The 14,682-nt window shown below is 40.6% G+C and overlaps 1 protein-coding gene across 5 annotated transcripts in view; it reads left to right on the top strand.

Moving 5' to 3' along the window:
- LOC140495881 (probable E3 ubiquitin-protein ligase MID2) overlaps positions 1–14,682 on the top strand; it is a 389,997-nt gene that overhangs the window by 233,032 nt on the left and 142,283 nt on the right. The window contains exon 2 of one of the 5 annotated variants that reach the window (XM_072595108.1): positions 13,901–13,965. The exons of 3 other annotated variants lie outside the window; for them this stretch is intronic. The gene's annotated coding sequence lies outside the window, so the exon portion shown is untranslated. Of the gene's footprint in view, positions 1–4,639; positions 4,701–13,900; positions 13,966–14,682 lie in introns of all 5 variants that reach the window. One more of the 5 variants, XM_072595111.1, reaches the window with a different exon arrangement.

Raw genomic sequence — 14,682 nt, 5'->3', positions numbered from 1 at the left:
TCTCGATGGATATTCCCGAATTGCTGGTGCCAGTGCATTCTTCTTTAGAAGATTGTTATATAGCTGGACAAAATACTGTCAGTCCAAGCAGCCCAGCATGCTGACCGACTTTTGCCCAAAAGATAGCAGACATGGGAAATTTTACACCCCAGTTTTACAGGCAGGGGTCCGGATGGTGTGCTATACTGGCAGATGTCCTCTTCCAGGCAAAAGTGAAGACTGCAGATGCTGGAAGTCAGAGTCTAGATTAGAGTGGTGCTGGAAAAGCACAGCAGGTCAGGCAGCATCTGAGGAGCAGAAAAATCAACATTTCGGGCAAAAGCCTTTTATCAGGACCAGTCCTGATGAAGGGCTTATGCCCATAACATCGAATGTCCCCTTTTTGTCAAGGCAAGCAGGAGAGGTGATGACAGCAGACCAAGCCAGTGTGGTCTAAAGTTTCCACCCAGGGTACTGCAGTCTTAGATGCTGCCTGACCAGTGAAGGAGCAGGAAAATCAATGTTTCAGGCATAGGCCCTTCATCAGGAATGTTGGTCAGGGGATGGGAGGGCACTGAGAGATAAATGGGGGGTTGGGACTTGGGGGAAGGTAGCTGGGAAGGTGATAGGTGGATGCAAGTGGGGGCTGATTGTGATAGGTTGATGGGGAGGGTGGAGCAGACAAGTGGGAAGGAAGATGGATAGGTCAAGCAGGGGGAAAGTCATCAACATCGACTTCACTTTCCTTATCTCCCCTCCTCCCAACCCTCCAACTTGACACTGCCCTCTCGACCTGTCCAACTTGTCCATCTTCCTTCCAACCTATCTGCTCCACCCTATCCACCAACCTCTCATAATCACCCCCCCCCCCATCTGCATCCACCTATTGCCTTCCCAGCTACTCTTTTTTTTCTCCCGCCCCCGCCCCAGCCCCCGCCCCAGCCTCCTTCCCCCTCTACATTCCCCCTCTACATTCCTGATGAAGGTCTTATGCCTGAAACATTGATTCTCCTGCTCCTCAGATGCTGTCTGACCTGCTGTGCTTTTCAAGCACCACACTTTTCAACTCTGGAGGAATACACAGCTAGGAATACAATATGACAAGAAAGCCAATTACTTTTCCGTCTCCACCCGTGTATCTTTTCTCTGATAAAGCTTACACTCACTTTATCTTTGCCACTGTACCTACTCTTCCTCCGAGGTTCATGCTCTGCCACACTCTATTTCCCTCATTGAATCTCTCCAACCCCAACCACTAACCCTGCATGCCCTTTGTGCTGCCTACTCATTCAATGGGACATCTCCCCACCTTCATCAAAATTACAGTTGTGCCACCCATTTTCATCTCCCATAATACCTACAATTCTCTGATTCCAGGAGAAAAACTGCCCTCAAATACAGCATAAAAATCAAAGCAGGTGGTGAGCTGCTTGACATTTGTCTCTTCATCCCTTATGTGGAGGGCATTTTGACGCTGACTGACTATGTCCAAGGACTAGTATAGGAGGCTGCCCATGACTTACTCAGTCTGTACCTCCAGACTGAATGCCATCTCCCTTCAGTTGAGGACTGAGGACTGCTGACAGCTGCAACAAGCTTCCTGTATTTGTGTCTGTGCTAAACAGCACAGAACTACAGCAGTATGGTGAGACTTGTATCTCTGGAAGAGAGAGGAAAGCATAAAAAGGCAAAGCTTGACAAGAGGAAGCAGCAATGCTGTGAGCATCAGCTGGTCTCCGAGTAAGTGACAGCCATGAGGATAAATGAATCAGATAGAGATGCAGCCTTGTCCAGTCATTTGAGTTGGGTGTGAGCCTCTGAGCACAGTTTCTTTGCTGTAGAATTACAATGGTAGTTGCTCATAGAGCCAGAGGCATTGCACTGAACAGCAGACACGTGCTGCAGGTAGAGATGAGAAGTTCCATGAGTGTTCTTTGAAGCTATCAGGTGGTGAGTGCCAATGTCTATGGATGTGGGTTGTGTGTAGCCATTGCCCAACGGTGCATGCCCTGAACTGTAAGCATCTAGCCTCCTACATGGAGGTCATTTGGAGCTAGCCCCAAACTGAAGTCACCAGGTACCTGCTCTGACTTCCATGTCAAGATTTTTCAGCATTTAGCTTGTTCAGCATGTTTTTAAAAATGAATAGCTGAATATTAATGAGATGGGTTGTGGCATTAATAAGGTGTTTAACAAGCAATAATCCCATTTAATTGGCAACTCACAGCTGTCTAATAAGAAATTCAGCTTGCCACTTGGCAAGTGCATAAAACATCCACTGACAGCAGAGCAGGGCTCCTGAGCACAGGACTCAACCACTTTTTCCTTTTTGTTTTTCTCTTTTCGTGGTTTTTCTTTTTGCATTTATTTTTTGCCATTAAGAGTTCAGACAGCATCAACGGTGGACTTGTGGTAGGTGAAGAGCAAACCCAATGTGGGGGAGAGTGGGTCCTGAGGCGACATCAGCAAGGTAGGCCCAGTGGTGTAAGGTGGCACCTGAGAATCAGCAAATTCATCGGCACTGGTGGGGGTGAAGCAGTATCAGAAGGGCATCATGGTAACATTGAGGTGGGCCACTGCAAGAAACTCCAGTGCTGCTGGGAATGGCACAGGCAGCACAAAGGTGAGACAGCCCAGCAGCAAAAGATGGCATCTGAGGATTGGCGATTTACCTAGTTGGGTCTACCGAGGCAGTGGTAGTTCTGAGCCAGCTCAGAACTCTAATGTAAATGGACTTCTCCTTACAAATAAAAGCAAAATGAAATTATATAGTTTAAACTATCGAAATGATATAGTTTAAACTATCAAAATGATGCCACATTGTGGTGACAAATGGAAGCTTTTTACTGTATTTTAATGGATCTCTCATTAAATACATGCAACAAAAACGCATTCAGTTTTGAGAGATATCCTACTGGACCCGTCTTATGATTCAGCCCCAACTTTCACCATAGCTTATGTCTCTCACACTAAAATTAAACTCTTAATGTCTCAACAGCAATATTCATTGTGTCTTATGTGGGAAGTTTTTATGGTTGATTTTCCAACATGTTATATTGACAATGTTATTTGAATTACTTTATCAAATATTCCATTAAATATCATAAATCTGATTTAAATGGTTTTGTTCTATGCAGTCCTTCAGCAATTTGCTGAAAGAAATGCTGATATATAATTCAACCATATAGCAAGTGAAGTACTAAGCCAAAACCTGTCTTAGTCTTTTGCTCAAACGCGCACACTCTCTCTCTCTCTCGGATTCATCAATTAGAACCAGGATCAGATACCCATTCTGCACTAGGGAGCTCGACACCTCCTTAATATTGACTGTTGGACTTTATCTAAATCAGTGCTGACCAGAATTTGAACTGAAATACTTTACTCTCAGCTGAGCTTTTTATGATTTACTCAAACGTTCCATGGATTAAACTCCCCAAAATGATGAGCATTTTGTAAATATGTAAATATCAATACTTGTTTTAAGTGACTTATTCATACTGATTTGAAATAATGAATTTATTTTGTGGAGAGATAGGGACTGGGAGGCAAATGTGTGAATTCAAAGCGAATCTGCTCTTAGACTAGTGTCATCTGACCACACAGTCTCTCCCTCACTTTTTACAAAGCAGACAATGTTCATTGGGCAGAATCTTCGCTGCCAGAAAAAGAGCAAGGAAGCTGACAGGAGGCAAAGTTAATTAATTGATAGTTGCCATGAGAAAGATAATCTCTGTGGTGATGGGAAGATTGAAAGTAAGTTCTGGGTGGTTGGCCTTTCGGAAGCCTTCCTGCCCAACTCCCCATTGACACCTTTGTAATCAATTAATGACTTCATGTCACTGCAATGATTAACTCCATTCCAAGGAGACAAGAATGCGAGCAGCTTCCCTGATTTGTACAAGGAGAGGCCTGCCTGGTGGGTGAGAAGTGTGGGGTCAGGGTAGTGACATTGATCCACCCCAGGTTGGGATGATTCAAGGCGCAGCTGGGGAGATAGGTAGAGCTGCTGAAAGCCACTTCCTGTCCTTGTTAGTGAGGCCTCCCAGTCCCTATCTCTCCGTAACCACATTCCCTTTGATAATGTACCACTCGATCCTGCTGCTTCTAGACTTCCAAGCTGAGCCACCAGCAGACACTGAAGCTCTCCGTGATGGCCAATCTCCAATTAGTCAGTATATTCCCATACGGTGGGGCATAGCTGTCCTGGGAAGTGATCCTGATGGAAGGCCAATTGGGTGACCATGTAAGTGCCTGCTAGGTACAAAACTGACAGGTTTTTTTATTTGTGATGCAGCAGGCATTGCAATTATTCTTATACCTGTGGAAATTTTGCCTGTTGTAACAGAACTAAGTACGGGTGTTAATTAATATGGTCTTAAACACTTGGATTTCATGCTATTTATTCATTTATTGTTTACAAATGTTCAAATTTTCAAGTTGCGACGGAGTTCATGGACTTGCCATGCTGTAGCTGTTGTGGCAGAACAAGCTTTAGGAAACAACACTGACCAAAAATCTATAAGTTTGTTAGTGATTATTTATAATGGCGCAATAATTGTTTCCTAGTATTCTGTCGTATTCCTAGTATACTGTTGTATTCAGTACCTCATTGTAGTGCTTTGTAGTGTAGTTCACAGTGGGGCATTGCTTTCAATTACAGGCAATGACTGAGAAAAAGACATCGAGTCAGAATTATCACTCGGATTTCAGTAAAGTATGTGGTGAGTGTGTATCATTTTTCACCATGTCTACTTCAATTGTGAAAATGCTCCAGCAGTTCGATGATGATTATATCCTTCCAGGCCTGGGTTGTGCCAGCAGAGATTATTTGAGGTTATGGATTACCCGCCTCACTTTGAAGGCAGTCAATCAGAACCATTGAAAAGCACAAATGCAACATCCATAACTGTCCTTGCAACATATTTTCAGGTTTTGTTTTTACTGACTGCAGCATGCAGACTTATTTTTAATTTGGAGCACATGGTCAAAAGAACAAAGTGCTATGAAACATGCCAAATTAAATATCAGATGTAAAAATCTCCTAAAGGAGAGTTAAACAAAGTCCTTTAATTTGCCAGAAAATGAACCTCCAGGCTTCAGTGCTCACATCCCCATCAATAATCTCTAGACACTTGCTGAAAAATGCATTGTTTGTGAACTTCAGATTTTCTTTACTCTGCAGTCATGGTGGCATGTTGTGTGTACCAGTTGTTTAACTGATGGCAAACCATTCTTCCAGACCATTTCCAGCATGACTCCTTGTTTTTCAACCAAAAATACCTCCATTAAGGATCAGTTTAAAAGTTTGGGCTTAGTGACACTGTTACTCCATCTTAGCTAGTTTTCAGCATTGGCATGAATATAGTTTACAATATGATAATGGCCCCCATTATTTTCTATTTAACCACTTTATTCTGTGTGACGGCACTACAGTATTTTTAATATGCAAGAGGTTTTGCATTGATTCATTATTCAAAAGTTGTGTATGAACTCTGAGTAGGTTGTGTCGATGATCATCTTTACAATTTCTCTATGGATTGTGAAGCTTCCTCAAAAGGGAAATGTAATATTAACTTTTATTTCAAAAGGAATGGATTATAAAAAGGGTCTTGCCAAAACGATACAAGGAACTAGTTAGACTACATCCAGAATATAGTGAACAGTTTTGGTTTCTATACCTAAGGAAAGATATACTAGCATTGGAGCTAGTCCAAAAATGGTCCACTAAATTAATCCCAGACATGGAAGGATTTTCATGCATGTAGAGGTTGAGTAGGTTGGGCCTGTACTCAGGAATTTTGAGGAATAAGATGCAACTTAATGGAGCATAAAGGATTCTGAGGGAGGCTTGACTGCATAGGTGTGGAGAGGGTGTTCCTCCTTATGAGAGAGCTAGGACCAGAGCGTAATCTTAAAATAAGGGGCCACTCTCTTGGGCATGAGAAGATTACAGTTTTAATCTGTGGATGCCTCTCAACAGAGAGGGCTGTAAAGGCTTGGCTATTAAATATATTCAAGGTTAAAATAGACAGATTTAATCAGTAAGGTAATCGGGTTGCACGGAAAAGACAGTTGAGCATTGTCAGATTGAGTGTAATCGAATGGAAGAGAAACCCGATGAGCTGAATGGTTTAGTTCTGCTCCAGGTGTTGGTATTAAAAGAGGTGGTGGACTTTGATTATTTTTAAGGAACAGGAGATAGATTTTTGATATGCAAGGAGTGAAAGTTGATCAGCCATGATCTTTCTGAGGCTAGAGCAGGTTCAAAGGACCTAGAGATCTTCCTGTGCTCCTAGATCATATGTTTATGCATTTTCTTTCCTGACTGACCATGGGCAATTCTTAATGTCAAAGAAAGTCCAGAATATCTATAATTTAAAAGAATATGCATTTATATTGCATCTTTTCATGTCTTCAGACCATCCTAAATACTTCAGCATGAGTTAAATGCTTTTGAAGCATAGCCATATGTAACCTAAGAAAATGTGGCAGATGAGATACTCAGACCAAGATTCCAAAAATAATGAGAGAAATGACCAAATGATTTGGCTTTGATTGAAGATCAGTAAGCAGGATACAAGAAAAACTATATTGGACTTTTGTGGCACAGTGGTGGTCCTACATCTGGGCCAAGGGGGCCAGGTGTAAGTCCCACCTCATCAAAATATGTGTCATATGTCTGAGAGGTTTATTAAAAATTTCTTAAGGAAATATTGTTGTCTTAAAACATAAGCTTTGCTAACAGTTTCTCAGAATGGCATTGCCCCCTCAAGTAAAAAATGCCTCATCATTAGATTCCTTGTATAAGAAACATTGAGTTAATTGCAGCATCAGCCCATCTGACCTGCATTTTTTTCTTCATAAAGGAACCACCTTGAAACTGCTAAATGAAGTAGAGAGTAAAAGAGCAAATGCAATTCTACTCATTAGCCCCCTTGCTGTATCATTTCAGCTGTGTGTTAATTCAGTTTCCTCATTCTGTTTGGGTTGGTCCTCTTTGTCAGTTCCCTGAAAAATGTCACCAGTTCTCAATGTTTAAAAGCACTTCAGAAAGAAACAGACAGCAAAATCAAAGGATGTTAATGCAATATCACTAGAATGGATGAATGGGTCACTATCCTGCTGCTGTATGTGGAAGTTTACTTGCACAAGTGATCAATGCCTTTCATAACAATGACGATCATTCAAAACTACTTAAGGGGTTGTGAAATTTCCTGAGGTCATGTGATTTTTGTTGCAATTTCAATTATTTTAATATCAAAATTGGATTAAAAATAACTTTAAAAGGACAATGTACTTGAAAGAGCTTTTTTCCTTTTGGAATGAAAGTCCGGAATGATTCATTTTCCTTTTCCGGATGAGAGTAAGATGGCAGGAGTGAAGAGGGAGTAATGAAGTATTCAGTCATGGCTCTCCAAACATCATGGAGTGGACCAGTTGTCAAATGTACAAACTAATCTTACTTGTCAGTTTTTATGTTTGTATGTCACAGACATGGGCTGACTATACATGTATGCCATTTACTCATCACTAGAATATTTATAAACGTTCAAAGGAAAACATTTTCAAAGCTTTATTTCATGAAAATAACACTCTTGAGAGGCCACCTGTTGGTAAATTTTGCTTTTGAAGACAAGTGGGGGCAGACATTTGTCTCGAGCAGTTGTGTACAGCCAATGGGTATGGATTGGCTGCTCAGTATGTAAAGCACCTGAAATTTGACTGCATTGACTGCAACCAAGTTAAGTGTCTCTCAAATATATGCACAACTGACAGCCAACCTGATGTCATCCATTTTCTGCCCATTCTTGAAATGAATTTCTATCTTTTTTTTAAGACTTATAATTTTATTTAGTTATTTTAGTTTCTTCTAGCAGCAGCAGGTTGCTAATATTTGTGTGATGTCTTGGTGAGTGATAATATCATGTCACTTTCTGCATGCTATTGTAGATTATCCAAATTCAGTTACCAGCTGCTCTTCCTTCCAAAATGTGAGGATAGCATAAACCTTGGACATCATTTCTGAGGTTGGTGCTGACCCACTCTAGTACCATCAAAGTGGATGTTCTTGTCAATTCATGTTTGCAAGGGGTATAACAGTCAGTGGACCCTGTATAAGGACCAATGGAGAATGTAGATTCACTGGAGCTACTCCTAGGTTTCTTAATTATTCTGTCATTGAATGCATTTCCTAAAGTTGTTGTCAGTTTGTGGAATAATAGCGATGAATACTAACCATTTCACCATTATTCCCACAGGACAATGAGTCCACACACATTGTGCAAGAATGCACATTCAGAGTTTGGTATTTCAAGTTAGTTTTCAACTGGCAGATGTTGCAGAAGAAGCCAGAAAGCAACATTGCAGAATGGAAATATGTGGCAGGTTCAGGTCATGAATCCTTTTGCCAATTAATATTGGAAGATATCTGCATAGGTTTCTCTGAGATCCATTCTGTTTCCCTAGTCAGGAAAATTTGAATCATGTAGCATGCTAATCTGTTAATTTAGATTTAAGGGGCTGTTCTGGAAAAGTGGATGTTGAACTTTCCTGTACCTAAATACCATCTACCACTGCTAATGGAATATGCTGCTGTCATATATTAGATTAGATTACTTACGGTGTGGAAACAGGACTTTCAGCCCAACAAGTCCACACCAACCCACCAAACGCAACCCACTCCCCTACATTTAACCCCTTCATCTAACACTATGGGCAATTTAGCGTGGCCAATTCACCTAACCTGCATATTTTTGTATTGTGGGAGGAAACCGGAGTACCTGGAGGAAATGGGGAGACACGGGGAGAATGTGCAAACTCCACACAGTCAATCGCTTGAGGCAGGAATTGGACCCGGGTCTCTGGCGATATGAGGCAGCAGTGCTAACCACTGTGCCACCGTGCTGTCCAGATTAATTCCAAGACTTGGTGAATGATAATCAGAATTTAATTGTCAATAGAGTATTATTCAAATCCAGGGACATGGCTGAGTCAGCATGGCAGGAAAACCTCACTTCGGGTAGCCCTCAGTGTTTCAAAATACCAATGCCCTTGCTGCAGGATGGAGTGCTTAGCTCAATGCAGTTGTGATAACACCACCCTGTGCATCCAAGGTAAAGCAGAGTCCAACTCACTGGCAAACACAGTGAACTAGAATTTCAACTGATCAGCATTCATTAAAACCAAGCCACACCTCATCTAAATGAATGACTTGTCAAAGTTAGGGCAGTTTCATTAATTCAGAATCCGCCAACTGCTGAAAGACCTTAAGCTGAAATAGAAACAAAACCACATGTTTAAAATAAAAAGTCTAAACAAACAGATTAATTCTAAGAGTAATTGACTTTTGCTGTAATCAGAATAGCCAATGATGGTACTGTTGTCTTCACATTGTCTTAATTATGAGACTATATTGCTCTTACTGTTAAGAACTGAAACTTGAATTCAGTTCAGCAAATCAAAGTCTATCACAAACAAAATATTCACTTTATAACTTACATAAATCTGCACTTAAGCAAACTCCCCCCACCCCTCATTTGGATCTGTCGGTAACATTAACATTCTGAGCCCAAACAGATCATGCAAGATTGTATGGTTAAGTTTTGCCTTCTCGTTTGACAGTCCAGCAACAGGAAATGTGTATGTGACACTTCTTTTTCAAACTTATTCAGGAATATTTTGAGTGTTAAAAAGCTAGAAGCGTAAAACATTTACGCAAGAACAAATAAATTTGCACTATGCTGCAACACAGTGTGATACAATGGGACTTGTTACTTTTAAAATGTATCGGTTTGTTACCTGTTTTTGAGGAGCTTGGAAATTGACAAAATACAAGCTGGTCAAACTTGGCTATTGGTGTCAATAAAGAATATTAGTCCACTAATAAAGTTTTATTATAAGATTTTCAGTAATTTTCATCTGCAACTAAAGACAGCAACTCAAATAATGTTAAAAATCACACAACACCAGATTATAGTCCAACAGGTTAATTAGAAGTACCAGCTTTCAGAGTGCCACACCTGATGAAGGAATAGTGCTCCGGAAACTAGTGCTTCTAATGAAATCTGTTGGGCTATAACCTGGTGTTGTGATTTTTAACTTTGTATACCCCAGTCCAACACTAGCATCTCTAAATCATGTCAAATAATGATCTCAGCCTAGCTTTTCTCTATCTCCATCCTGTCAACTGTTGGTCATAGCATATTATAGTTTACAATAGTCACCATTGCTGAGTTTAGCTTTGGCACTTAGTTTAGCCTTTAGCTTGATTAAAATAGAAGATGCCAAGAAGAAATCAGGTGCTTCCTTGTAAGAGTAGAATTAAAATCATTGGCAATCCCCTTTTCCAGCAAATATTTGCTATTCAATAGGTTGGGAGTAGGTCTTTTGTTCCTGTGATCTCAAACACAGCATAGAATGGGAAGATGTTCTCAACAAGAAAATATTGTGATAGGCTCATTGAACAAATTAAATTAATTTGATTAATTGGAATGCTATTTATTTGAAATTATAGTTTTGGACCGATACCCTGGATTCCATCATGTACCACATCATAATCTGCAAACACACGTTTGTTTTGAAACCTCTATATTGTACAAACAGAATGCTAGAGCTACTGTTTCTAACTCCTCTTTTCCCCTCACTTTTGGTTTGAGTGAACTGTAGTCAAGAACTCAAGGGGCAGGAAAATGGAACCATCTCATGTCATTGCACATCTAAAGCCATAATGCAGCCCCAAGCTAAGACTTTGCTATAATCACATTTTGCAACCAAGGCATGAAGAAAAGACTTGTGCTGAAATTTGACAGATATCTAAGCAGCAATGGAACCACCCTAGCAGAAAAACTAGTCACAGAAATAATGATTTTTGAATCAACTATGTTACAGCATCCAACTAGATTTTGTTTGTTCAATCCACTCCACTTTTCCAGAAATGTTCTAAAATATTTAACATCTGGCTGGAGTGAAGGCAGTGCAAAGACATAAAGGTAGCAGAGAGAATGTCCATTAATTGGTAGCAGGCCCAGCTCTGAATCAGAGTGCTGGGAGTGTTGAAGTATCACTCTGAGACTTTCACTCAAAAATCTAAGTTGATGCAGCAGTGTTGGAGGTGCCTTTTCTCCAGATGAAACTTTAAACCAATGTAAAAGATCACATGCCACTATTTCATGGAGAAGTACAAATATCCTGATGTTTCTGGTTAATATACAATCCTTAACATCACTGGACAATAGGTTATATGGTCATTATCACATTGTTTTACTGAAATTTGGCTCTGCGCAATTTGACTTGCGCTTTACCTACACTACGACTATGACTAGACTTCAAAAGTAATTAATTGGTATTAAATCACTTTGGGACATCCTGAGGTTGTGAAATCCACAATATAAACAGAAGTTTTAAGGATTTTGTGGCGTAGTGGTAGAGTCCCTTCCTTTGAGCCAGATGTCTGGGATCATGTCTTACTTGTCTTGGAGGTGTCATAACATCCCTGAATAGGGTGATTAAAATGACTAGAACTCATCTGCCAGACAGCTGCGTCATCTGTGTGATGTGTAACTGGAAAAGCCTAAAATCCGAGTTTTATAATGAGTATAGGGTACCGTCTTTTAAATTGATCCCTACGGTAAGGAGACAGTGCAGAATATTGTAGCTGAGATTTTGTCTTGCATCGGTAAAGTTTTCATTTGTATAATATTTTTTGTAAGATTGAGATGGCAATTGTTCTAAAATATCCTGTGTAACAAAGTAGCTAATATTCTAGTGTATGTCACCTATTTTTGTCATTTTGTTACTGTTTGTGTAATGCCTCGTGCTTAATCTCTGTTCACCATATGATACATAGTGACTCAGGCCTCGGCGGAGCACATCCATCACTGTGCTACCCTGTGCGTAGCAGCTACAATCCAAGAACATGTTCTGACGTGTGTGTTATCCTTTATGTAACTTCGCTTATCCGTTCATAATCCTGTACAATCAGTACTCTGCTCACAAGTTGCCCGGTGGCAACTTTCTTAAATTCTATTAGGAATATTCTCATTAAAAGTTGTTTTAACAACACTGTGCTCGGTATTGAAAAACACACTCATGAGATCGTGCCATATGAGTTAACCCCCAAAATGTATCTTATTGATAGTATACTAATTGTGAAATCAAAAATAGCTCAAAATTAATGCCAGATTCGGGTGCTCATTGAGTCCATTTTGTGCAGTGCTACAGTCATAGAATGGTTAAGATACAGAAGGAGACAGTGAGGTCTATCTATTTGTGCTGGCCTTCTATAAGATCAGCCCATATGCAACTGTAACGCGGCGTGGGTCACCCCTTTCAGATCAGGATTTTTAAGAAGAATTAATTAGAATGGCAAGGAAAATATTTATTAGACTGAAACAAGGAGCTGCTCTATCTTGTTTCAATTCAAAGTACAGGGAGAAAGTGAACATTGTAGGTGCTGGGAAAGCACAGCCGGTCAGGCGGCATCCGAGGAGCAGGAGAATCGGCATTCCTGATGAAGAGCTCATGCTCGAAATGTCGACAATCCTGCTCCTCTAATACTGACCGGCTGTGCTCTGCCAGCACCACACTTTTTGACTCCATTCAAAGTACAGATTGATAACAGATACAAGTGCTAATTTGTGTCAGGGTCTCAATGATTCGGTTTTGGAGTTACGTCTGAACTTGACAACATATCGTAGATTGACACTAGTGTAGTACTGGAATAGTGCTTTGCTGTCAAAAATATTGTCTTTGGAATGAGACTTCAAGCTGAGTTCTGTCTGTATAAGTTATTGTAAACCATCCCATAGCATTCATTGAAGAACAGTGGGCAGTACACTCGGTTTCCTGGACAGAGTATATCTCTCAATCAATATCACTAAAAGTTACCCAAGTTCAACGTTTTTCTTAGTCACGACAACAACAGTACTAAACAGTTTTGAATGATCGGATCGTTTACGAGCTTGTTTCACGCTTGCGAAGCAGTTGTCAATTGCAATAATCTCTTGTCACCTATGACATATATTTTTGCTGTGCTTTAGTGTTCGATTTCACCATTATTCTCCTCTGACCACACTCCCCCCTGGAGCACCTGTGGGGGGCACCTGTGTTAAACTTTACTGACTTGGTTCTTACTTAATGATTAGCAGGCACTTGTATCATGGGAGGGCGGGTGGTGTATGTGTGTGCGCGCGCATCCCAGTTGAGTTTGATGTTCTGCCCACCTCTTTATAATAGTACATCGTAATAAATGCACACAGCAGCAGGGAACCTGCCCGATTTTCCTGCAGTCATTCCAAGACCCTTGGGGAGATTTTAGTGGTTCTCGCTGGTGGAGGGAGATAACTGAAAACTGGCTAAGAATTGAGCCTAGGATTTTCTGATCTATTGTATGCTGAAGATTAGCATTTTATCCCCCAGAGCACTCATTACCTTTCCCCCCCCCCCCCCCTTCATCCTCTGCAACATATGAATAAGAACCAAAAATCCACAGTACTCTGAGGTTTAAATAGTCAGGAGTTGTATTTGGCTATGAAGAAATCAGCTGTTTTCAAAGTCCTGGGAATAAAAACAGGGAACAATGAGCCTTCGGCAGTATCCCTAGCCAACTAGTCAGAGGTCAATTGTATTAACGACATGAGGCGACAGTTACAGTCACTAACAAGTGTTTTATTGTACCCTTTCAGTCATTTTATATGAATGACGATCAAGGAAACAGCCCCTCTCAGCATGATCTAGTGCGCCAGAAAATCTTGCAGCTCTCTCTCTCTCTCTGTGGCAGTGAGGTAAAGTGGGAGGAGTTGCTTTCCTGCAATTGTGTCGCTTCAGAAGTTAGATATTCCGATCCTAGCTCTGTGTGTTGCTGTGAGGACTCGGCGCGGCTGCTTCGCTGTTCTCATCTCCTTTTCCTATTTTTCTGCTTTAGCGGTGTTTGTGTAGTTCTACTTCTCCAAGATGACAGGACAGTCAGCCGTATACCAGAGTCAGCTGGTAAGTAACCCCTCCCACCAGGGTCTTTTTGGATACCGGATTTAATTCCCGTTTATGCATCAGCTTCTTTATTTTAGGGTGCCTGAGAAACCGAGAGAAGGATTAGGAAGGAGTTGCGACTGAACCGAGGTAGCCTGAGCTCAGTTTTTTTTTAAAAAACTATCTTCCCTTGCAGTCAAGAATCTGTCATGCTCTCAATTCGATCTTGGTCTGTGGATATATTTGCATATTTCAATGTACGTGTCTCTTCATTCAGAAGTGCCTTCAGGTTATATGATATACAGTTGTGGTTTGACAGTTTACTTAAATAAAACAGTCCCTACGTGTAAGTACAACGGTATTGAATGAAAATAGAGCAAAACTCTCCAGTTTGGATTAAGATGCATATCTTAATTTTTAGAATACTTTTACACATTATTTTGCTACAGAAACGACGTGGGTAATGTGATAAATCAATTGATGCAGTCAGTGCACTGATTTGAAAGAAATATGTAGCACCAGCCGTTAGGTGTGTTGTTTTTAATCTTGTTTGTTCCTCGTGTTATAATGAAGCTACACAGTAGAACTGAAAGGAAACCTATGACTTCAACTAGTTAATCGAATGTATTTTGTTTGCTCAACTGAATTACTTCCATGTTGGATATCTGTGGTTTTACTGAGAAGATTCAGATTCTTTACAATGTGTGTGTTTGCCAGTTTCACGATCTCTGGGCAGTG

Source organism: Chiloscyllium punctatum, chromosome 25 (genome assembly GCF_047496795.1).
Source record: "Chiloscyllium punctatum isolate Juve2018m chromosome 25, sChiPun1.3, whole genome shotgun sequence".
NCBI classification, from domain to species: domain Eukaryota; kingdom Metazoa; phylum Chordata; class Chondrichthyes; order Orectolobiformes; family Hemiscylliidae; genus Chiloscyllium; species Chiloscyllium punctatum.
This window is presented reverse-complemented; position numbering and strand designations above follow the sequence as displayed.